Source organism: Scylla paramamosain, chromosome 42 (assembly GCF_035594125.1).
Source record: "Scylla paramamosain isolate STU-SP2022 chromosome 42, ASM3559412v1, whole genome shotgun sequence".
Lineage (NCBI taxonomy): Eukaryota > Metazoa > Arthropoda > Malacostraca > Decapoda > Portunidae > Scylla > Scylla paramamosain.
Window position 1 is genome coordinate 6,125,001 of NC_087192.1, and position 25,021 is coordinate 6,150,021.

General features: G+C 40.5%; 1 protein-coding gene across 4 annotated transcripts in view; it reads right to left on the minus strand.

Annotated features, from left to right (window-relative positions):
- LOC135093164 (nephrin-like) overlaps positions 1 to 25,021 on the minus strand; it is a 143,251-nt gene that overhangs the window by 60,268 nt on the left and 57,962 nt on the right. For all 4 annotated transcript variants that reach the window (XM_063992093.1, XM_063992092.1, XM_063992090.1 and 1 more), the window contains one exon: positions 5,185 to 5,347. The gene's annotated coding sequence lies outside the window, so the exon portion shown is untranslated. Of the gene's footprint in view, positions 1 to 5,184; positions 5,348 to 25,021 lie in introns of those variants that run through there.

Here is a 25,021-nt window from a genome sequence, read left to right on the forward strand (position 1 = left end):
CAGCAACACCCACGCAGGCCTCGGTCTTTGGAAATCCCTGCAACATTATCCTGCCTATATAAAGCTGCTTTCAGTAAGAACTCTGTACGGACGAGCCTGTCATACAGTTGATGTAGTTGATTAACAACATCGCCAGGTGACTCAACTCATTACAAATTTCCCAAAATGAGTTCGTCACCAGAGCACTATTTACAAGCTTCCAAGAAACCCTCGCCAAGCCTCCCTTCCTCCCGCACCTACTGACCCGTGTAATTTGAACGGAACGCGAATGGGGAAGAAATAAGTAAAATTTTTCCCTAATATGAAGCATTGCGAGGTTAAGAGAGCTGCCAGGGAGAGGTGCGGTGAATAAGAAAATATGTATAAATAGGAAGGAAAAAAAAACGTGATATACGTTGCACAAGTCTAGAGAACAGCGTTATTTACGTCAGAATGCTGGTTGCTGTTCGGAGAGTGTTACGCTAAGTATATTATGCTGACGAGGCGGTACGTAATGAAATAAACGAAATAATGGAGGGAGAGAGAGAGAGAGAGAGAGAGAGAGAGAGAGAGAGAGAGAGAGAGAGAGAGAGAGAGAGAGAGAGAGAGAGAGAGAGAGAGAGAGAGAGAGAATTATGTGAAGAAAAGGATACAAAAGAGATGTGTTAACCTATAATGAGGATATAAACTACAGGTGGGACAAGACAGAATGGTAAATGTTCTCTTCCCGTGCATCTCTCTTCTGCAATGTGAAGGAAACAGAAGAGAACACTTGAGGACGAAAAAAAATAACAGTAAAAAAAAGATTAAAAGGAATGAGACAAGCAGAGAGGCAAGCGAGACACAGAGACGGGGAGACGGACAGACAAAGTAAGGGACACATTAGAGGAAAAGAAAGAGGAGGAAGAAACAACAGCTGAGGGAAGAGGACAGCTGGAGATAAAGAAGAAAGGTGTGAGGGGGTAGACAAACAATCATGGATACAGTAAAATGCTTTTAGCAAGAACGTTGAAATGTGTTTTCTCTCTCTCTCTCTCTCTCTCTCTCTCTCTCTCTCTCTCTCTCTCTCTCTCTCTCTCTCTCTCTCTCTCTCTCTCTCTCTGTCTGTGTGTGTGTGTGTGTGTGTGTGTGTGTGTGTGTGTGTGTGTGTGTGTGTGTGTGTGTGTGTGTGTGTGTGTGTGTGTGTGTGTGTGTGTGTGTGTGTGTGGTGTCTGTATGTGTGTGACATCAAAAGGCCGACGGTATATTAAAAATCGGAAATCAAACACACACACACACACACACACACACACACACACACACTGGATACTCCCATATATTTCCACTCCACGCCTTCCTTTCTTTACATTCTTACCAACATATCACATCACATTTTCCAACTTTCCCAATTCCCTTCGCCTCACGTCCGCGATCTCATGCTCGTCGTCCCCAGCAGCACCTACACACTTACCTACACACGTAGAGACGAAGGTTATCCTGGTAGGCGGCGCCACCCCTTAATTTTCGCCTGGATATTAACATGCATATTCAAATGACTATCAAATTCCGCTTATTTTCCTCGCCTCATGCTTGCTAATGGCTCGTCCCGCCCCCAGGAGGTAACGAGAAACTGCCTTCATGTCTCTACTAACACTGGGACGCTGCGACGGTGGTGGTGGTGGTGGTAGTAGTGTTGGTGGTGGCGGTGGTGGTGGTGGTGGTAGTGGTAACGGTGGTTTTATTTATCTATTTATTTATTTTATCTGTCAGCTGAATGTTTTTTTTCTGGGTAATCTTTGAAATGTTTTTTTTTCTGCATTTATGGTGAAAAAAATTGTTGTAGTAGTGGTAGTGGTGCTGGTGGTGGTAGTGGTAGTGGTGGTGGAATAGTGGTGGCAGTAGAATATGTGATGGTGGTGGTGGTGGTAGTAGTAGTAGCAGTAATAGTAACAACAGCAACAGCAGCAACAACAGCAGTAAGAAAATATGCAAGTAACTAAACAGCAAATAAAAAAAAAAAAAAAAAAAAAAAAACACAAGGAACAAACCGCAAGGAAATCACCACAAGTACAATACAGATCAGAAAACAAGACAAAAGGACGAAACCCAACGGAAAAGTAAAATGAAAGGAGAGAAGAAAAGAAAGATAGAAGTTATCAAATTCACGCTTTGCCAAACACGTGACCGCCTCATCTCATCTCGCCCAAAATCCTTCGCATCTTCTTTCATTTCCCTAATCTCATCAGCCCCGCGGCAACAGTGTCCCCTGATAACAAGATGAGGCGGAGGTCAATCAGTATTCTTCCTAGGTAAGCATTACACGGGTCTCGCTGATGCTGTCTGTCTGTTGTCTGTCTATCTGCCTGTCTGTCACTCTGCCTGTCTATCACGAGAATGAGACACACACACACCTGCCATACACCGCTCCAATATCTGTCATGATACCTGTAATGAGAGAGAGAGAGAGAGAGAGAGAGAGAGAGAGAGAGAGAGAGAGAGAGAGAGAGAGAGAGAGAGAGAGAGAGAGAGAGAGAGAGAGAGAGAGTGTAAAGGGATATGGGAAAAATAAGTTAAAGGGAAGGAATAATTGAGTGGATTCAATATGCGTGTACAATCTATATTATGAAAGCAGTTGCGCGAATATGTTTGTATGATTGTGTAAATATTAATATTAACACACATATATAAACTCTCTCTCTCTCTCTCTCTCTCTCTCTCTCTCTCTCTCTCTCTCTCTCTCTCTCTCTCTCTCTCTCCCCTGGGTGCTCAGTCAAAGTAACCTCTCATTAGGCGGATGATTTCACGCCATTATTTAGCGGCTCGCTCAGCCTCGAGCGGCACTCACGAAGACGAATAGTCGCGGCCGATGGCTTAACTTTGTCTAATGGCGAACTAATAGTTTCCAAATGGAGTGCATGATGTCTCCATTACTAGAAAGACGGGATATCCTGCCATCCTTCACCCCTTCCTCTTCCTCCTCCTCCACCTCCTCCTCCTTCTCCTCTCTCGGACCAAAAATCTGAATCCAATTTAAAACTATTTCCGCCTTTTCGCAACATCAGCGTTTTTGTTTGTGTGTGCGTGTGTATAATCTTTCGTAATCATCGAAGCTTTTGATGTATGTAGGTAAGAAGAAAGAAAAGAGCAAAATGCTGATCGTCAATCGTTAATCGTTTCTCCTTTTACGTTGAAGGTAATTGTCATAATACATTGGAGTAAAAAAAAAACGAAAAAAATAAAGTAACAATGAATATATTAAAATGCAATTCTTTTCTCCTCCTCTTCTCCTCCTGTTCCTATTACCGCCCACCCTTCTGGCAGTAGAGGAAGGAAAGAACTGAGCTGGAAAATCCATAACCTTTTCTTTTTGTGCGTGTGGAAATAAAAATGCAAAATAAGGCTTGCAGGGCTTTCCTGAGCTCGAGGGGACAAGCGAGCGTGTGGAATGTGTGAGGGAGGAAAGTGAGGGATGGAGGCAAAAACTGATAATTGTGCTAACAGAGAGAGAGAGAGAGAGAGAGAGAGAGAGAGAGAGAGAGAGAGAGAGAGAGAGAGAGAGAGAGAGAGAGAGAGAGAGAGAGAGAGAGAGAGAGGAGGCAGTAAAGGGAGAATGGAGTGTGTGTGTGTGTGTGTGTGTGTGTGTGTGTGTGTGTGTGTGTGTGTGTGTGTGTGTGTGTGTGTGTGTGTGTGTGTGTTATTATACCCGTCTAGACCCCACTCGGAGATAATAAGAGGAGCGCCAAATCCCGTCTTGTTTATCGGCTTCGTGAGAGGGGAAGGATGAGGGAGTGAGGGACTAAGAGAGAGAGAGAGAGAGAGAGAGAGAGAGAGAGAGAGAGAGAGAGAGAGAGAGAGAGAGAGAGAGAGAGAGAGAGAGAGAGAGAGAGAGAGAGTTTCCGGCGGTCACAGTTATTATTATTCTCACAGCTCCCTCCACGCTGACATTTTTTTTATAATGGGGATTTGAATTTCCGCTTTTATTAACTGCATAAACATAATCCCTCTCTCTCTCTCTCTCAAAAAAAAAAAAAAAAAAAAGTTGCTTATTCTGATAAATAATAAACTTTTATAATGAGCGGCGTAATTGCTTTATATGTCCTGTGAGTGTGTGTGTGTGTGTGTGTGTGTGTGTGTGTGTGTGTGTGTGTGTGTGTGTGTGTGTGTGTGTGTGTGTGTACCTGTAGCTGTCGTGAGCGTCGCGGAAAGTCTAATTAATCCTCATCATCTGGGGACTTTGACTTGGTATATCCTGCTCTTAATTAGTCTTATTGCAAACAGCGCGCTCCCGAACACACACACACACACACACACACACACACACACACACACACACACACACACACACACACATACTATAAATAAACTGATACACGTATAAAAAAAAAAAATCTCTTCCTCCTCTTCTTTTTTCGACCTAAGGTTTAATAAAATAGAAGGAAAATAACACACAGAAAAAATACACACACACACACACAGACATAAACAAGCAACGTAAGTATGAGAGAAAAGCAAAAAAAAATAACAATAATAATAAAAACACACACACACACACACACACACACACACACACACACACACACACACACACACACACACACACACAGCCACTCCTGACGGTGCGGGAAAGGGGAATGAATGTTACACGAGGAACGACACACGCCGCCCTCCATCACGCCCTGCCAAACGACCCGACGCGGCACTAAAACGACCACAGCACATCTCCTGCCGCGCCTACCACAGCCAGAGAGAGAGAGAGAGAGAGAGAGAGAGAGAGAGAGAGAGAGAGAGAGAGAGAGAGAGAGAGAGAGAGAGAGAGAGAGACTGCAACAAACTGAAACCTACAAGAACAGAGGTACTAGACAACAAAGCCCCAAAACAACTCCCAAACCACCCTGAACAACCCTTAAAGTGGTCTAGAAATGTAAGGAAAAGAGGGAAAAATTGTGAACTTACCGACTGTAATAGCCTGGAACCTACACCCATGCAGGAGACAGAAAAAGTCCCCAAACAACATCTCAATCAACCCCAAAACAGCCCCAAACAAGCCTCAAAGCGCACCAGAAGTGGAAGAAAAGATAAAAAACAGAGAATTTACCGACTGCAATACCCTGAAACCTGCAAACACAGGCACTAGACAACAAAACAATCCATAACAACAAGCTCACCCCTAAACAACCCTCAAAGCGTCCCAGAAGTGAAGGAAAACAGGCAGAATGGACAACTTACCTGCTACTAGGGAGGGTCTGGTCTTGGTCGCGCCTTAGGGAGTTGTTGAAGGTCCAGTTGAAGGAGACGTTCACAGGGTCCGCGTCAACGGCACACGTGATGTTGGTTCGCTCCAGCAGCGCCACGCCTCTCAGGGCTGGAGCCACGGCGCAGCGAGGGGCGTCTGTGTGGGGAAGGGGAGAGAAGGGAAGAAAGGTTTTAACAGGGGTCGTATGGTGAGGTGACTTGCTTGGTTCGTATGTAGGGATGTGGGTTGGTGGGTTCCTGGGTGTGTGTTGGTGTTTCCTAAAGGTGTGTTAGTGAGTTCTGTTGTTGATTTTTTATTTTATTTTATTTGTATTTATACGTGAGTTGTCGAGTTGTTTCTGCTTTTTGGTGTTGTTGTTGTTGTTGTTGTTGTTGTTGTTGTTGTTGTTGTTGTTGTATTTGTTGTTGTTGTTGTTTTGTTAGTTATCATTATTACTATTATTACTATTATTATAATTATTATCACTACTACTACTACTACTACCACCACTACTACCACAACCACCATCACCACCCCTACTACACTCACGTAAGGCGTACTAGAAATTATATTCTAAACGAGAAGCTGAAGGAAGGAAGGAAGGAAGGAAGGAAGGAAGGAAGGAAGGAAGGAAGGAAGGAAGGAAGGAAGGAAGAAAGGAAGGAAGGATGAGATGCAAGAACAGACGGGAGCAGAGAGGAAAGGTAGGAAATAGGAACATAATACAGAGAGTGGAGAGAACAATGACGAAAAATATTAAAAAGGCTTCGCAGATCTTCAATTAAACCTAAAAAAAAAAAAAGTTGTACTCTGCCATCTCTTTAAATCATGAAGGGAAGGAATGAAGAAAGAGCAGAAAGGGACGTAAGGGAAGAGAATGAAGGAATCAGGGGCGAGGCATACAAGGAAGGAAGGGAAAGTGAAGGGAGGGTTTACAATCGCTTAGGAGAACAAGGCCGAGGACATTCTGCTGTGTGCCTTCCCCTTACAGTCTCATGAATACAGTTTAGAGAACATTAATGCTACCAAACCTACGCCCCTTCCCTTAACACGAGTTGAGAGAGAGAGAGAGAGAGAGAGAGAGAGAGAGAGAGAGAGAGAGAGAGAGAGAGAGAGAGAGAGAGAGAGAGAGAGAGAGAGAGAGAGAGAGAGAGAGAGAGAGAGAGAGATAACAAACAAGTAACAAGATATGCAAATTGAGAAGTAAAAAGAGGGGGAAAAAAAGTGAAAAAAAGAGAATGACAAAAAATAGGCAGCGATGTTTTGGTTGGGAAATTCTTGGAGTTGGGTTTGTTTTCTTTAAGAGAGAGAGAGAGAGAGAGAGAGAGAGAGAGAGAGAGAGAGAGAGAGAGAGAGAGAGAGAGAGAGAGAGAGAGAGAGAGAGAGAGAGAGACCTTTGGAGTTTTTGAGTTTACATTTTTTCTACTAATACTTCGGTCTTAGACGCTACGCCTTTTGTTCTGTCTTGAAACAACAGAATGAAAAAGCGTATCTTCCTCCTTTGCCATACTAGGTCCCCCAATCTCTTATCCAAACGCCTAGGAGCGGAATCACTCTCTCTCTCTCTCTCTCTCTCTCTCTCTCTCTCTCTCTCTCTCTCTCTCTCTCTCTCTCTCTCTCTCTCAAACAAGTCTCAGCAGCCTCCTCATCTCACTTCCTTTATTCCTCCATCGCGGCTCGACAACTTTCGCCACCTTCTGTCTTTTTCTGCCGCGATTCACTCCAATTAGTGCTGGAAGCGAGGGGAGGCGAGGAGAGGCGCGGAGACCAGAGGGGAGGGAAGCAGGAATCGAGGAGTGGAAGGAGAGATGGAGGGGAGATAAGAGGTAAGGAAAGGAAGGGTGCAGGGGGAAGGGGTAAGAGAATGGAAGGGGAAGAGGAGAGGGATGGAAAAGGAAGGGAATGCCAGGGAAGGGAAGGGAAGATGTGCACTAAGCGACGTGGATGTGACACTAAATTCCTCCAGCTAATGAATAATCCCATTGTCTAATTCCTTCGTCAGACAAACAGTTCCTGCAATTAATCTTGATTTTGGCTTCTTCTTCCCTACTCCTCTTTCTTTACTTATCTACTTATCTGCTAATTCCTTCTCCTCCTCCGCTGCCGCCTCGTGCTTGTTCTCCTCCTCTTCTTCCTCCTCATCATCATCTCCTCTTCTCTGTTCCCCAGTTCACTGTATCCAAGCCTTCCTTCTCTTCTCTTTCTTTCGCCTCTTCTTCTTCCTCCTCCTCCTGCTCCACTTTTATCCTCCACTCGTGTCTCCCTTTGCCTCTTTTCCTTCTCACCCCAAAAATTTGAACACGTGCACCCTTCCTTTCCCCCTCTTCCACCCTCCACCTGTTCTCCTTTTCCCCGCTTCCCTCCCTCCTCCCTCCCGCCTCCCATCTCGGCACCTCCAAACCTTTCCGTAAAAACCGAGCGATATAATATAAATTTCGGGTCTGGTGTTCCGATACTTTTGAAGCAACGAGACAATTCATAATCCCCGGGGCGCCATTAGCGGGTGGCTCTCTGCAAAATTGGTCTTATTGTGGATTCAGGTCGCTGCTCGGGGCTGCCACATTTTTCGCTATCTGGTTAAGTGTACAATAAGCGGCCAAGAAAAATCGGGGCGCTGCGTTTTCGTCTCCCAAAGCAAAACCTTCCTGGAGGAGGAGCCGACGACGTTAAGTTTAAAAATTCGCTAGAAAATAAGGAAAAACAGTCAGAAATAAATAAAAAATCTATCTTTTTCTCCCTCTTTTTTTCCTTCAGTGTACTTGTAAATGTAAATAATAACTGACTACTTACATGTAGGATTTGTGATTAGTTACTCTTGGTTCTACGTTAAATATTTACGTTATGTAGCAGTGGCCAGCGACATGCAAGTTTCGGGATCCGCTAAAAAAATAAGAAAATATCATAAAAATGCATCTTTTCCTCCTCCTCTTTTCCTTCAGTGTACAGAAACAGGTAAAGTACAATATATGATTTTTAGAGTTATTCTTTGGTCTTCGTTAAAAATCTGTTAAATATTTCCTTTGAAGTTTCAGGAAGCACTTACAAAATAAACACAAGTAAATAAATAAAGCTTTTCACCTTCCTTTTCCCTTTAGTGTGAAGGAAAATGTCAATAACAACGGATTACACACGCATGGAATTTACACTTTATCTAGTTATTTTTGGTTACATCTTTAAATATTTATCACGCTGTTCTTAAAATCCTCGTGTACAGAATATGATGTTACACCTTTTATCCAGAAAACTTGATTTATTATTTTTTTCCCAGTATATTTGTATGACTTTTATTTAAATATTCAAACTTGGATGTGGAAAAAATCAAGGATGTAAAAACAACGAAATTGTAGAACCGATACCAATACCGCTGGATTGTTTTAATTAATTTAGTGGTTTTTTGGGGTACCAATTCTATATTTTATTTGTGAAAATTTGCCGAACACACAGGCAATAGGGAAACTGTTATTTTTGGGAAGTGGATAATAGTTTCAAACGATATTTCCTGGGCAGGTTGTGATTGGGGAGTGGCTGGGCGTAGGGAGTGGAGATGCGTCGCCTCCCCCATCCACACACAATATCGACCAAAGTGAAGCACAGCGGGAGTGGACGAAAAACGCGACACGTGTGACTATTACCAGTGTTCACAGCATAGAATCACTGTGACCTAACCTGACCTTCTGCTTCTTTGTGTTCCTTAGACTAGGAACACAAACAGGGATAAAGACACACACTTTATTACAGGTATCATTATGAAGATTATCAGAAAAAGAACAATTTTGATAATTTCCAAAATTCTATGTGTTGATATTTTTTGCCTCCTTTCTTTAATTCATAGCTTGTTTATTTCCTTACATTATGAGCCTCCCTAGAAGAAAAAAACTTCAAATTATATAGTTATTTTGAAAAGATATGTGAATAACTTTTATCTTACGTTATTTTGATCTTGATGCAAGAAAAAATAGTTGAATGAGAGTAGGGAATGTGTGTGTGTGTGTGTGTGTGTGTGTGTGTGTGTGTGTGTGTGTGTGTGTGTGTGTGTGTGTGTGTGTGTGTGTGTGTGTGTGTGTGTGTGGTTACCTGCCAGTGTATATACTCGTATGGCTTCGAGTCTAATTAAAAACTTGTTGAGTACCTGTGGCAATTATTTCAATATTTGCTGTGCTGATATTTGCCGAGGTAGGTTCAATACTGCGTGGGTGTTTGCCTGGGTTACCTGCAACACCTGTCGTCCGTCACCTGCTGTGTTATTATCTGACAGTCAAATATGATTTATAAATTATGAACATATTTGTAAGTGTCCGTTCATGCGTCCTCATCTCCATTTACCTCTGTATATCTTTATTTATCTCTCTCTGGTCGTATTCCTCTCTGTTCGTCTCTTATTCTCTTTATATGTGTCTATCTTTCTGTATGTATGTCCTTTCTGCTGTTTGCCTCTGTATCTCTTTTTTACTGCCTCTGTACGTATGTTTATGGTCGTTTATCCCTCTCTCTGTCTTTCTTTATATCTGTCTAACTATCTGCTGTATGGCTATTTGTCCCTGTATTTGTTTGTTTATTCACGTTTCTCTCTCTCTCTCTCTCTCTCTCTCTCTCTCTCTCTCTCTCTCTCTCTCTCTCTCTCTCTCTCTCTCTCGTATTGGCACTTCTGTTGACATATTAATTTCGCCAATCTTTCTCTCGCCCGCCGTATTGACTCCAGTTGTACATGGACGTGTTGGTCTTATCGAACGTGGGGCGTCAGTCTGTTTGGGGAAGGCAGTACGTGTCCATAACAATGCTGGGTAACCTCGACCAGACTTTGCTTTGAATATTTCACATGCTGCCTACATTATTAATTTTCTTTCTCTCTTTACACGTGATTATTTTTCTTCTTCTTTCAAGGTCGATATAATTTTGCATTTTCGTTCTCATTCTTCCCCTTTTTTTTTTTTTTTTTTACAATAATCAGACACTTTTCTTCTTACTGACTTTGCCTTACTACAATTTTTCTTGCTAGATTTATTTTTTTATACCTTCTTTCTTTATGAATAATTTTTTCAGGGTAAACACGTGTTTATTCCTCCTTTCAAGCTGACGTGCACATCATCAGTGTCAGCTGCTGCTTGTATAGGTTAGCTTAATAAAGAAGCTTTATCGCCTTTACTCCAATTAAAGCGTGCTATTGCCTAACTAATGGATAAGCTTCACTCAAAAGCCTTCCCGAAAGCGTGTAATTGCTGATTGCATGGTAAATGTGTCTGACAAATGGCCTTTGAGCACGAGGAAAAAAATGGTGTATTGGCAGGAAGGTTATCAGAAAATAGGAGTTTTTTTAATATTCTTTTTGTGAGAAGAATTAACCAAAAGCAACAAAAAAGGTATAACAAAATACCTTCACAAGTTGCCATTCTCTAAAAAAATATACATAGTAGAAATGATTATCTAAAATTATGATGACACTGCCTTGAAATCCACCCCCGTTCTTGAAAGAATTAAAATCATAGGTGGGGATGGTAGTTTGCATTGCTTCCTGCACCATTATAGTGTATGATACGCGCCAGGAGAGGTATATGGCTTACTTTCCTTCTCTTACCATCGGGGAAGAGCTTTATCCTACAGTGGAATCATGAAGATGGATGAAAAGTTGTATATCATGACTCAGCCGAACATTACCACTCGTAGGTGAAGCTTCTCGGAATGAATACTTCGTTGATCAATATGTTCTTTTTCCGTCAAAATGTGTAAGTGATATAAATGTACTCAGTGGTTAAATTCGGAAGCGGGTCAATCACAAATATATCTTTCTTGCCAAATCACTTCCAATGCCCTATCTTCCCATTAACGCTCACCTCCAAAGTCAATACTGGTCTACTTGATGTGAACGCACTACATCGTCGGCTGGAGAAAGTACAGAAGCAGAAGTTGATAAAGAGGAGACCCGAACAGAGGAAACTTAATATGGTGACGAAATTAATAACATCTACTACACAACAGCTGATAACAAAGGCGTTCGTCTCAAAAGAGTAGTCATGGAAACTCCAGTCAAGCGTGGCCTTTTATCTTTAGTGCTACGATGGTCGATGAGCGCAGTATATGTAACGCTGAGAGGAGAGAGCGTTCCCCAGCTTTCATCCCTTGCCCTAATACGCTGGATCCTGACGCATTTGATTTCGGAAAGATGGAAGTCTTATTCTGTTTCAGGCCAGAGCTCTGGAAAATTTGATGTTTTCGTACTCACGTCACGAACACGAACACCTGCAGTTTTAACGTTCTGAACTTTACAAGGTCCATAAAATTGGAATAGTTTTTTTCTATAAGCATGAGCAGCACCTTGGGACTCGCAGCAGCAAAAACTGAGGGCCGGTGACGGGGATCGATGACACTAAGAATCGAAATTACTTCAGGATCCATCAGAATCCATCTAGAGTCCACAGGCCTTGATAAATAGCACCATAATTATTCTTGTGACACAAGGTCAATATCAGAAATTAATGTATTTTGTGTATGCTTTGGATTCTACGTTACCATCCTCACAATAATAACAATCTCACATCAGACCCGTACAGACATCAGATCCTGTTAACTTGAGTCTCAAACCTGGCGAGCAGTGCATGCCAGATTAGCTGTGGATGAGGCCAAACGGGCGTATATTTCTCTGGTGGAGTTAGCAACAGGAAGAGCTGATGAAGCTGAAAATGCTCTCTCCAAGTCTGCCTCTCGGGTGAGGAGCATCGCTGCACCTGATGGCTGCCCGGCTTCGGACACAGATGGTTCAGGGCTCGTTAGGCCGAGTGCTTTGACCAGGTGTACACGACTGACTCCCCCAGGACAGCTCCCCTCGCCAGTGTTTCAATGACGGAAGCTCACCCACCAATTTCTGGAACCGAAGCCTCTTCTGGTGGATTGGTGAGGCTGTTGCAATATTGAAAGCTGTGAAAACAGCTGCATTGTGTAAAAATCCAAGCAGTTGTTGAAAGCTGCATGTGACACCGTGACCCGTGGACGGCATACAACTGTGACTGCTTTTATGTCCTCCAGACTGAAGAGATAGGGCTTCATTCTTCCTCCCGGGGAAAGAGAACCGGCATGAATGAATGCGTGCTGCCAATGTGTTCACTCGTTCATTGCTCTAGCGAATCCTTGATCAACTAGTGGCGTTTCCTGTTCGAGTTAATGGTTCATTAAGTAGCAGCTGTTTACTCCCTCTTGAAGCATCACTTTAAATTTCGGAAGTAGATATTTGGTCTGCGAGACGTCCAAAAAACTTGGACTTTTCCAAAATATAATGGAATTTCCGTAAAAATTGTTTGACAATATTAGTGAAGTTTACTATCCTGTAGTACGGAACTGAAAATAATAATGAACATAATAATGGTATGTCAGTCCTGTTTTCTACTCACTGAAACAAGGATGGGAAGGATCATGCAAAGTTTTTTTTTTTTTTCCTAATCTGCATGGAATAGGTACTGGGCAGAACCGTAGATCAATGTCATCAATGAAACCTCTAAATGACAATAGCAAGATCACTAACGCTGTAGTCTTCAAGGCGTCACTGTAAGCTGGGTGATGGTTTCCGTGGCGTGGCGAGGCATAAGGAAGCAAAACAGTGGGCATTAATTATTTCGAGTTAAGGCCGAGCTGAGAGTGAAGAAAGGCGATCTGGTCCAGTGTTGCAAGGACGATGAGATACTAAGATCGTGACACACTTGAGCAGGATCGTTCATGGCAGTGGTGGAAGCCGTCAGGGAATCCAAGCAGCTTGAACCAACATGTTATGCAATCCCTCGACACGAACATATTACGGCAGTGTCGATACCTGCACAGAGTGACAGATTTGGATCGTTGGGTCGCTGGTGCTCCCTGTCTTGCTTTATGGCTGCGAGAATGAACACTTGGCAGCAACACGAGTGGGTAAATCGATGCCTTTGCTGTAAGTTCCTCGCCAGAATGAGCAGAGCGACCATGTGTTAAGTCAGCCATTGATCCGAGACGAAAGTGAATTAAGGTCCGGTATATACTCGACCTCCAACTGTGGCTGTGCGGACCCGATGACACAAGGGCCATATTCTGAAACATTTCTGCGCCGCACCAAGCGTTTAAGGATGTTATATGGGTTTGTAAAGGCGTTTCCGTGGTTCAAGTGATGGATTAATAAAGATTCTACATCATCGGTAGAAAAATACAAATGAGAACCCGGCTAATCATTTCGGTTGGCTTTGAAAAGCAAAAGAGAGCAAAGCGTTAAGATTACGGGCTCAAGTCGGTCCTCTTCGTCGGGTTCAGCCTCAATTCAACTCCGAATCGCAGAGGCCAAGGTGTGTGGAAGGGGTGTGGTGGCTGCAGGAGGCTCATCGATTAGGTGTGTCGTCTTTGAAGAAGGGGAGTGTACTCGCGAGAAGAGGGTCGACGAACAGGTGAAGAATGACACTCGCCTTTCACGCACCACCTGTATACGCTTCTCTTTCAGGATTTATATAATTTTTATGTGCGCTTATTCAACACTTATTATATATCTAAGGAATAAAAGTCACATTTATATAAAATAAAAGAAAAAGATAGGCAAAATATGATGCATAATACTTTCAATGTTACACTTTTCTAATAACCGCTCATAACATTTTTTTATAATTTGTTTTCGAACTACAGTGTGCTCCATAACTGAAAAAAATTGACAAAATTTACTTTCTACAATATTCCTTTTTTAACTGTACGTCCATGCAAACAATATTTACAGTGCTCTGAATGTCAAGAAAAAAGACCATTAGACCATAACAGTCAGTGATTGTTAATTAAATGCATATCAACACACCATAAAAAAAAAAAATTCTTATACTTTAAAATGAAAATACCAGTAATCAAAATGAACGAAAAAAAAAAAATGCTGAAAGACACTTTAAATTCGCTATCTAACAATTCTTAGGCTCGGCGAGACAAAAAAAAATCAAACAATCATTATAATCTTAAAAAAAAAAAAAAAAACAGTAATCAACATGAACGTAAATAAAAATATCCTCAGCTGAAAGATATTTTTGACTCGCCACCTAACAGTATTTGCACGGCAGTCTTTAGGCTCGTCAAAACTTGCTACAGATACACCCCGCTGCTCGTACATCGCCGCGCCTGTGATGGACTGCCGGGGCATCACTTTCAGGAATGGATTCGCTGTTTACATTTGCGCTTAAGTGTCGGGAAGCACTTGGTAAAATTCCTGAAAATCCGATAGGAGAGCATATCCAATTGCATCGTTATGGCTATTCAAATTCTCTCTCTCTCTCTCTCTCTCTCTCTCTCTCTGCCTCCAAACACGTAACGCATTTCTGGCCCTTATTAATTTCTGGTTCCTTACATCACCTCCATGCGAGTTGTGCATAATACAGAAGTAAAATCACTCACAGTAAACTTTCTTCAAATTGTGGGTTGTTTAAGAATACTTTCCACTCTTCTCCTCTTTCCAGGCAGTAGTGACGTTTCTGGTCTTTTTCTTTTATTTACAATGTATATTTTATTTGTATTTCCTCAACGGCACACAAAATAACTTACCGGTCTCTCTCTCTCTCTCTCTCTCTCTCTCTCTCTCTCTCTCTCTCTCTCTCTCTCTCTCTCTCTCTCTCTCTCTCTCTCTCTCTCTCTCTCTCTCACCTGCGGCTTGCTTCTCAACAAATTTACTCTTTGTTGAGTTTCTCTCAATCCAATTTTTTGCTACTTTTACTTATTATTGTATTTCATTTCTTGACATTCACTTTGGAGTGCTCTTCCATTTTTCTGTTTCAGTTATTTACAGACTCAGATTACAAGGTGTGTGTGTGTGTGTGTGTGTGTGTGTGTGTGTGTGTGTGTGTGTGTGTGTGTGTGTGTGTGTGTGTGTGTGTGTGTGTGTGTGTGTGTGTGTGTGTGTGTGTTTCTCTTACCACTTCCGTTTCTCGTCTTTTTACATCTCTTTATCCAGTCAAATACTCAAAAAAATTATCAATTACTGTTAACATTTCCGCCACACACACACACACACACACAGAGAGAGAGAGAGAGAGAGAGAGAGAGAGAGAGAGAGAGAGAGAGAGAGAGAGAGAGAGAGAGAGAGAGAGAGAGAGAGAGAGAGAGAGAGTGACAATATCAACATTTACTCCGCTCTCTGTATCAGATACGCTCAAGCAGTTTGTGTTAGTGGCATCATGTACACTATAATGCGTAAATGTCTCACTGATTACATCTTTCTTTTCTACCTCGACGTGGTAATTCCTGGTATTTCTCTCCCTCTCTCCCTTTCTCACTGTCATTATCTCTGTCTGTCGGTGTAAATGTCGTTTTGAATTAGTGTTATCTCGTCTACCGTGATCTAACATGTCTCTCTTTTACCTTATTTTTTTCTCACCCAGTTACCAGTAATGGCATTATATTTCAGCTTTTATTCTTCTTGTATTTCTGTCCATGGCTCCTACATGAGATCTATTATTTACTCCTCGCTCAGTTATTTCTGCTGTCACCATGTCCTCCTTTTCTGGTGTAAATATCTTCCTGTATCTGTGTTTATCGTCTCTACCACAATGCAATATTCACATGTCTCCTAGTTTTTTTTTTTATTTACTTTTACTTTTTTTACCTTTTCTATCATTATCATGTCTTTTCTCCTGTTTAAAGTTTTGACAAGGGAATGTCCTGTTTTAAAAAAAGAAATCTTAACACAACTCAGGACCGAAACTGGTCAACAATTTCAATCCTTTTCCTGAAGTTTACTTTTGGGTAGCAACATCAGAAGCGGTCTTTCCTTTATTCTTTAGCATTTTTTTCATTTTTTTTTATATTCATTTAATTGCTTTCAATTTTTGTGTCCTTAACTGGATTTTCTAACACAAAATAAATAAATAAATAAATAAATAAGACAAACAATAAAAAAATAAACTAATGGAGAAATAAGTAAACAAAAAAAAAAAAAAAAAAAAAGCGTCTTTCTGTATACATATCAATTTATCACTTCCTCTACCTCGATATAGTATTGAAACGTCTCCTGTTGTCTGTATGTTCCCCGCTCAATTCCCTACACGGCTGAGGAATCGACCCCTTCGGTCAATACCCAGCGGTGGTTGGCGTACTCGTAGAGTGGCGCTGAAGTCAATAAGTAAAGCATTGCTATAACCGATGCCCATAATGTCATCTTTTCTTATGATTACCGCGGGCGTGTGTTCGCATGCCTCACCGGGAAATGGTTTATCAATGTCCTCTCTCTCTCTCTCTCTCTCTCTCTCTCTCTCTCTCTCTCTCTCTCTCTCTCTCTCTCTCTCTGACACAGGAAGTCCATTTGAGTTAAGTGCTTGTTTTTACTTCTTGTACAGTTTTCTTACATAAAAAAAATAGTGATGAGAGAGAGAGAGAGAGAGAGAGAGAGAGAGAGAGAGAGAGAGAGAGAGAGAGAGAGAGAGAGAGAGAGAGAGAGAGAGAGAGAGAGAGAACTTACAAGGCAACAGATTTTTTTTTTAGGTAATCAAATAAGATTAAATTATATCAAATTACAAACACAAGTTCTAAAAGCAAACAGAATAACAAACGTGGCAGTAAAATAATATAGTTTCACCACGAGATTCTGCAGTTAAATACAAAATGGTGAGATTGGTGAGATTGCTACCACTTTAGAAAGTACGTGGGAATTATGAATATCTGAATTGCCATTGTAATATGAACAATGATAATAACAACAATCGAAACTCTCAGCTCTTTTATGACGTCTTCATTACTGTTCACGACACACACACACACACACACACACACACACACACACACACACACACACACACACGAACAGCACCAAGAGCACACAAAAACTCAACAAAAATAGGAACACAAAGACAAAGAGACAGAGAAATACGAGCAGACAAAAATAACATCAAAGACACAAACACACACCCTCAAAATAAAGCATAAAAAAGCACCTTAAATTAAAAATACAACAAAATAATATAAAATCGCCACAATACTGTAATCAAATTTAATAATAAAACACGTAGGCGCTAAACTACAAAGACAATCCTGGAATACTTATGATTATATGTTTCTTCTGAATTCTTCCCTGAACCCGACCATGAAAAGTCGGTGAAGAAGATTCAGAGTATTAAAATCCCGTGAAGATCATGACACAGAGAGAGAGAGAGAGAGAGAGAGAGAGAGAGAGAGAGAGAGAGAGAGAGAGAGAGAGAGAGAGAGAGAGAGAGAGAGAGAGAGAGAGAGAGAGAGAGAGAAAATCCATAACGTAAGTACTTATCCAACTTTTCTGACTTTCTTTTCTTCCTCAGCTTTCTCTCATCTCTTTTCTCCTCTTCCTCCTCCTCCTCCTCCTCCTCCTCCTCCTCCTCCTCCTCCTCCTTCTCGTCCACCTTACCCTCCTCCACTTCCTCCTTCTCCTCCTACAAGAATCGGTCACTTTGTCGAGTACAATGATGGACCTTTGGGTATGATGTACGAAACTTTTATTCTTTTCTATCTTATTATATTTCACTCACATATTTTTCGTGTGTATAAGAGAGAGAGAGAGAGAGAGAGAGAGAGAGAGAGAGAGAGAGAGAGAGAGAGAGAGAGAGAGAGAGAGAGAGAGAGAGAGAGAGAGAGAGAGAGACGACTCACAGACACAAAGGGATCGGAAGTGACGAATGAAAATGGAGTAATCTTTTTTCTTTTTGCTGCGTTATGACACACACACACACACACACACACACACACACTATAAACACTGCATATAAGACGGAAATCCACTAAAACTAAGCCCAACAAACAAAAAACAACATAAAAACCACCAACACCAACAACACAAACTACAACTACTGCTATAATTATCATAACTAGACATAAATAAAAAGATACTTGAGAGAGGCGGAGAGGGCACTTGTCACCATATTTAACCATGTAAGTACGCCCTCAAAGTGGCTTTCAGAATGTAACTTCGCCTTAAGGGTGTCGCTTGCTTCGGAACAGAGAGAGAGAGGCGAGGGTTATGAAGCTCCCGAGTTGCGCCCCGAGACCAGCTTGACCTTTCTGAACCGCGTCCCAGTTTTTCCTCCTCGTGCTTGTTTGTTTATGTAAAACTGCAGCTCCGTCTCCTTTGTACGGCAGATTTCAAAGAGGAATGAGGGAATGAGAGGACGGGAAGGAAATGTGTCGGATGAAAGTGTAAGAAAATATCGCAAAGGGTGAGAAGAGTGAAGAGTGGGAAGGGAAAGGGTAGAAAGGAAGGAAAATGACCAAGCAAAAGTAACGAGATTGCCCGAGAGAGGTACAAAGGAAAATTAGACAAAGACGAAAGTTTTTGGAATGGGAAAGATTACTAATGGAAGAAAAAGAAACTTTCACTACGAGGAATTGAGTAAAGTTCCATAGAAAATCAGGAAAAATAAAAATAATCGACAAAATTTGACGTTCATGGTATTTGGTGCGAAAAATTATTGCTTATATTGAGAAAAAAAAATGTTTCCAACACCAAAAGAAACGCGGACTTATGACGAAGTAAAGCTGAATGTGTGGTGTAACAGGAAGCCTTGCCAATCACTTCGTTCCTCTTAGTCCCCCCTCTCTCTCTCTCCCTTTCCCCCTCTCTTTCTCTCTCCTAACCGTCTACTCTTGGCACCATAAGGGATCTGTAAGTCTTTCTAGGGAGCAGCAAAGTAGGGAGGCAAGGAAGCTTGGTGGAAATAAGAGACGAGGAAAAAAACTAGTAGGATCAAATCAGACGTCTCAGAAAGGCACGCGGCAGCCCGCAAGCTCTTCAAGGAGGCTGAGCAAGGAAAATGTGGACGTTCGTTTCGGTGGTAAAAGAGAAAACGAAGCTGGTGAAGGAGGATCAAGGCTTCTCATTATCGGTTCATGAACATGTAGTACCTATGTCAGACCAAAGGACGAAAGACTAACAATTTATTTATTTATTTATTTTTATTTATTTATTTATTTATTTTTTTCCAATGGTGAGAAAAAGAGGATTTTAAAAGGTGAGGTTTGGGGTATGTGAGACAGCTAGAATATCTATGGTTGTAAGGAGAAAAGACGGAAAATCTGAATGACTAAAGAAAAAAAGCATAAAGAAAAAGACAAGAATCAGGAAAAAAATTGTTTAGAGTTTAAGAACAAAAGAAAATAAAGGAAGCTGCAAAAAAACATCAGGACTACACGTGGCTGTCCCTCTGTTTTCCCATAGTGAGAAAAAATGTAAGAAAGCTGAGTGTGGGAACAAGATGTAACTGATACTCGTCCGTAAAGAGGGAACAGAAAACATCGTAGAAGCAAATCGAGAAAGGCACAGAAAGAAATTAACGAGCGTGAAGTTATGGAAGTGGAGACAATAAATTCTTCGGTATACACAAAAATTAATAACACAATGCATGGTATTTGGAATTATAGCAATCAATTCTAAATATCGTCACCCAAAAAATAACAAAAATCAAACAAAATAAAAATGAAAAAGAATAAATAAATAAAACGATAAAAATCATGATCGACACACTGAATTGCTCCTATGAAATATAACATCCATTACTAGACAGAGCAGTTCAAAGAAAGTAAAATTAACACCGATTTTCTTTTTTTTTCTTTTTCTTCCAAGTCAAGAAAATAAAAAAAAAGTTAAACGCTCTCTAAATAAATTAAAACTATAGACGTTTTCTCTCTCTCTCTCTCTCTCTCTCTCTCTCTCTCTCTCTCTCTCTCTCTCTCTCTCTCTCTCTCTCTCAGTAAACAAAAACAAGAGGAGATGAGTACAGGTTAATTAAAGATTCTGGTAACTGAGTCTTCTCAGGTGGGCAAAGTTGTGAGCAAGTTGAGAGAGAGAGAGAGAGAGAGAGAGAGAGAGAGAGAGAGAGAGAGAGAGAGAGAGAGAGAGAGAGAGAGAGAGAGAGAGAGAGAGAGAGAGAGAGAGAGAGAGAGAGAGAGAGAGAGAGAGAGAGAGAGAGAGAGAGAGAGAGAGAGAGAGAGAGAGGTTATACAATACAAACCTCTCCTTCCGTCATTTCTTTCCCCGATGGCTGGATGTATAGAAAACCAATAGAAGAAAAAAAAATCTTGCAGCCTCGAATATTTGTGTAAAACTTCCTCTTGGCTCGATCATTTATATCCGAGAAAAGTTTACAATCTGCTTACAAACGATACTTATTTTTTTTTCTTCTTCTTCTTTCGGCGAGACAACTTAGATAAATTTTCTTTTTCTATCGAGCGTGTTAAAGTGTGATACTCTCGCTTCACTCGTATCACTTGTTTGCTTATTTTTCCAAGTAATTATTTATCTTTTTTTTACTTTTCTTTGGATGAGTTTACAAAAAATAAGTAAATTTAGTGAATATGCAATGAATTGGCACACTTTGTTTTTCTTTTTTTTTATTCTCTCTCTCTCTCTCTCTCTCTCTCTCTCTCTCTCTCTCTCTCTCTCTCTCTCTCTCTCTCTCTCTCTCATTATTATCATTATTATTTCTGATAGATTTATTCCCTTCCAAAACCCACTTTTCCTTTGGCTAACTTTGCAAAAAAAAAGCAAATAAATATGATGAGCCTCTGACGTGACAATTTTTCTCTCTTTTTCTCTCTTCTCGTTTTATTTTTAACAGATTCACTCCTTCCTCAAATCCACTTTTCTACGACCTGGTTGGAAAAAAAAAAAAAAAAAAAAAAAAATATATATATATATATATATATATATATATATATATATATATATATATATATATATATATATATATATATATATATATATATAAAACATCAGTACATTCTGTAATCTTATGCAATGACTTAACATCCTTTTCCTCTTCCATTTTTCTATTTTTTTCTTTTTTTTTACCTCTCATCTTATTTTTAACAGATTCACTCCCTCCCTTCCTCCAAATCCATTCCGCTGCCTTCCCTCGTTGTGCGTTATTTTCCTCAGCACTCGAGTCCGTTTTGCAATCCGTGCACAAAGCATTTCAGTTCCTCGTGTAGTATTTCAAGTGATTCACAATTTACTGCCTTCAGAATTTACATGCCTCTCAAAAGCCTAACTTGTGTTGTGCGAATTGACTTTCATGTGTCTACAAACGCACGCACACACACACACACACACACACACACACACACACACACACACACACACACACACACACACGGATATGAAGCAAATAAAAGTTCAGGGAATATCTGATTCACTTCATGTTCGTTTTTCAATCCCGTGACAGAAATGTTACTTTTATTAAAATAGATAGATAAATGGATGGAGAGATAGATAGATAAATAGATAGATAGACTGACAGATAGGTAAGTAGGTATGTAGGTAGACGTATAGATAAATAGATAAAAACGATGCATAAATAATAAGATAGAAACAGAGACAGACAGACAGACAGACAGATAGCTTGATAGATAACTGTACCAATACAATAATGAATAAAAGAGAGAATCTTATTGACCACAGGAGAGCATGTGTACACTTCCCGTCCTCCTCCCGCACTCCTCCCTGCATCTCATAACTTGCTGATGCAGGTATTAAGTGGCTGTTTCTCACCTTCGCCCACTCAACATGTATCATTAATCCCCAACCTCTCACTCGCTGTTGCACTGATAGATGAGCATCGCTGCTTAATACACATAGTTGATTGTTGGTGTTACTGTTATGTTGATATTATTTTTACTTTTGTATTGATATTCTTTCCATTTTATTTTATTTATATTTGTATTATTATTATTTCTGTTTCAGTTATTTATTTTTTGTATTAATGTTATTTTTATTACAATTATTTACATTTGTAATTAACTTTCATTACTACAGTTTTATTACCATTTATTATTTTTTTTCATTACTATTATCGTTATTGTCATTATGGCTTAGAAATGACCTTAAATTTCCTCGTTACAGCCAAATATTTACTACTTTTCACGTTCACTTCTTTTTTTTTTCCAGATTCCGTTACAAATTCCAATATCCTTGTTTTTCTCACAAACATTTTTTTTTTTTTTCTAACACTACGTATCCATATTTCACTTTATTTCACTCGACTGGAATACTGATTTCTCGTTTCCCGGTATTTTCGAACGCGATAACGCACGCTTTCCACCATATCCTCTCCCCCTTCAGAATTTTGCGTTAAACTTGTTCACTTATCATTGTTATCTTCAGAATTTTTGTTTTCTACATTTTAATTTGGTGATTCTCCAGCAGTCAGTGTTGTTAAAAGTTCGCCAATCAAGTTGTGTATGTTTGTTTTCGGGTGGAGGTGGAGGTCGATGCTCGCTCTCTCTCTCTCTCTCTCTCTCTCTCTCTCTCTCTCTCTCTCTCTCTCTCTCTCTCTCTCTCTCTCTCTCTCTCTAAATTACCTCCTTGCAGACCCTTATTACTTTTATTTTACGTTTCCGTATTCATCATTCTGTTCCTGCTGTGATACTTAACTGTTCCTTTAAATCTATCAATTATTGGAGTTCAAGGTTTTATTCGTCATTCACTCTCTTGCAGTTATTCCCTAATGATCTCAATCGAGTTTCTGTCCTCACCTTGTCTCTGCTGACGGATCTCCCATGTGTTTTTTATTTTCATTTGTCACTCCACTACCACGAGAAGAGTTAAAATGGCACAAAGATGAAAATACGAAGGGTTAATCTGATATTTGAGCATTTTGTAATGTGATAGGAGGAAATCAAATACCTCAAAACCTGATTTATTTTTCACTTAGCAGAGGCATATTTATGGGTAACAATTCTCCTTTTTAATGATAATTTTTAGTATGTCTTTTAATATGTACATTATCTGGTATCTTTCATACATTACCATCTCAGGTTAAAATATTCTTAGTGTAGTCTGACGTTCTGTATTGCTTCTGTCAGTCCTTCTCTCCCTTTTCAAATGGCGGTTCCCGGTCATGTATGGGGTATCCCTTCCATACAGGTGGAGGTTTCACTCACATAACTATTAATAAGTTTATCTCTTATCAAAGCCGTTTTCCAAAATTTATCTCTTTCAAAGTTTATCTCTCTCAAAGTTTGCCACTTTGAAGATCTGGTTTTTAACTTTATCTTCTAAAGTTTGCCTCTTTCAAAGTGTATCTCTTTCAAGGTTTATCTTTTTTCAAAGTATATCTCTCTAACTTTATCCCCTTCAAAGTTTATCCCTTTCAAAGTTTATCTGTATGAAAAGTTATTCTCTTTCAAAGTTTTATCTCTTTCAAAGTTTACCTCTTTCAAAAGTTGATCCTCCCCAACATTTGTTTATCAAGTGACTGCCTTTTCTTTTACAGTCCGCTGTAAAAACGGTCCACAGCAAAATAAAATAAAACAAACTGCTCCTGCCTTTCGTTTTTCCCTTCCGTTGTCTTTACACTTTGCAGAAATATACAAAGAAAATAAAAACATACTTCAGTAATCCAATTTCACACTTCAGTCACTCTATTGTTGCACTCGTCCAACCATAATTTTTTTCATCCTGATACATTTTTCCCAAGATATGACACCACATCCATCCTATTCCTAACCCCATCCCCAATACCTTCACCTCACCTCTTCCACACCACTGCATCCATCCCACCATCATTACGGTACACTTATTTCCCCTTCCATCCTGAGCCACCACTTATCCATACAGACATTTATTTCCCTCAGTACAAGCAGATCCACTCTCTCTCTCATTCACTTTTCTATCACCATCCTCCTCATGCTCTCGTCTCTCAACTCAACTGGATGAAAACACATTATTCCCTCTATATATTTCACTCCACCCTCTCTTGCCCTCCTTTACCGCAATTAACATTTTTTCCTCCCGCCTCCTTGAGATGTCATCACCGGGATACAAATCTAGACTGGTTATCACGGAGAAAGGCGCGCCGAGCCTTGGAGTTGAATATTTAGATAAACTGTAGTTGTTCAGAGCTTCCGTTATTTTACTTATGACTTGAGGTCTACAGTAACGGAATTGTTGGAAAGATAATCTCGGCAATTTTTGGAGACAGACAGATAGACAGACAGGTGCAAACTTTTACTAAACCAATTTCTTACATAGTTTGTCCTCCCATTCCCTGCCCCACAGCTCCTCGCGGCTCTATCCTTCCCATCAGCACTTCACACCTCACTCACCAGGCACTCGGCAGTTGCTGTGTCTGGCTCTTAACAAAATGCTTTCTAAATAACTCCCACATTTTCCTTTCTAATCCCAAGCAGCCCCGCCTCTCAGTTCTGCCTCAAGAGTCTTGTGTCATGCGTATTCTAAGAGGTCACTTATACTCTTCACTTCACACTGAATCTACACAAGGTTACATCCCACCCTCGTGAAGTGCTAAGTTTTAAATGCTAAACTCCGCGAGCCAAAAGTTTTCAAGTACGCGAGCTCTTCATGCGGTTCCCAGTAGCACCAAACTGTGTTATCATGAAAAGACACGAGGGAGGCGAGTGTGTGGTTTGCTGGGATCTTGCATAGATCCAGTCAGTCACCGCTCAGTGAGGGCCTGCGTCAGTCAAGGGCCAGTATTTAGAAACACTTCGTTCTCTCACCACAACTATTTTCAAAGGTCACAGAGATGATTAGCCGCGTTCTCAGGAGTGTTTTTACTGTTAATAATGTGGAAATAGTTAATTCGTCCCGTATTAACTTCAACTAGAACATTTTGAATTTAATGAAGGTGCAGCACAGAACTGTTTCATAATATGGTCCAAGATCTCATGTGGTGAATCTCTCAATCCGGGTCACTCCACTCATTTTATACTTCAAAATGAAACTCGCTTCGCCACCTCCCCTCACCTCTCACACCCACGTCCCATCGTGTGAGAGGCAAGCACGCCACTATTATGACCCGGGGACTCTCCAGCTCACTCTCGACCTCCTTTGAGTTTTGACTGCAGCGAAATCAGTCAGTGACTACACCAACACACCTA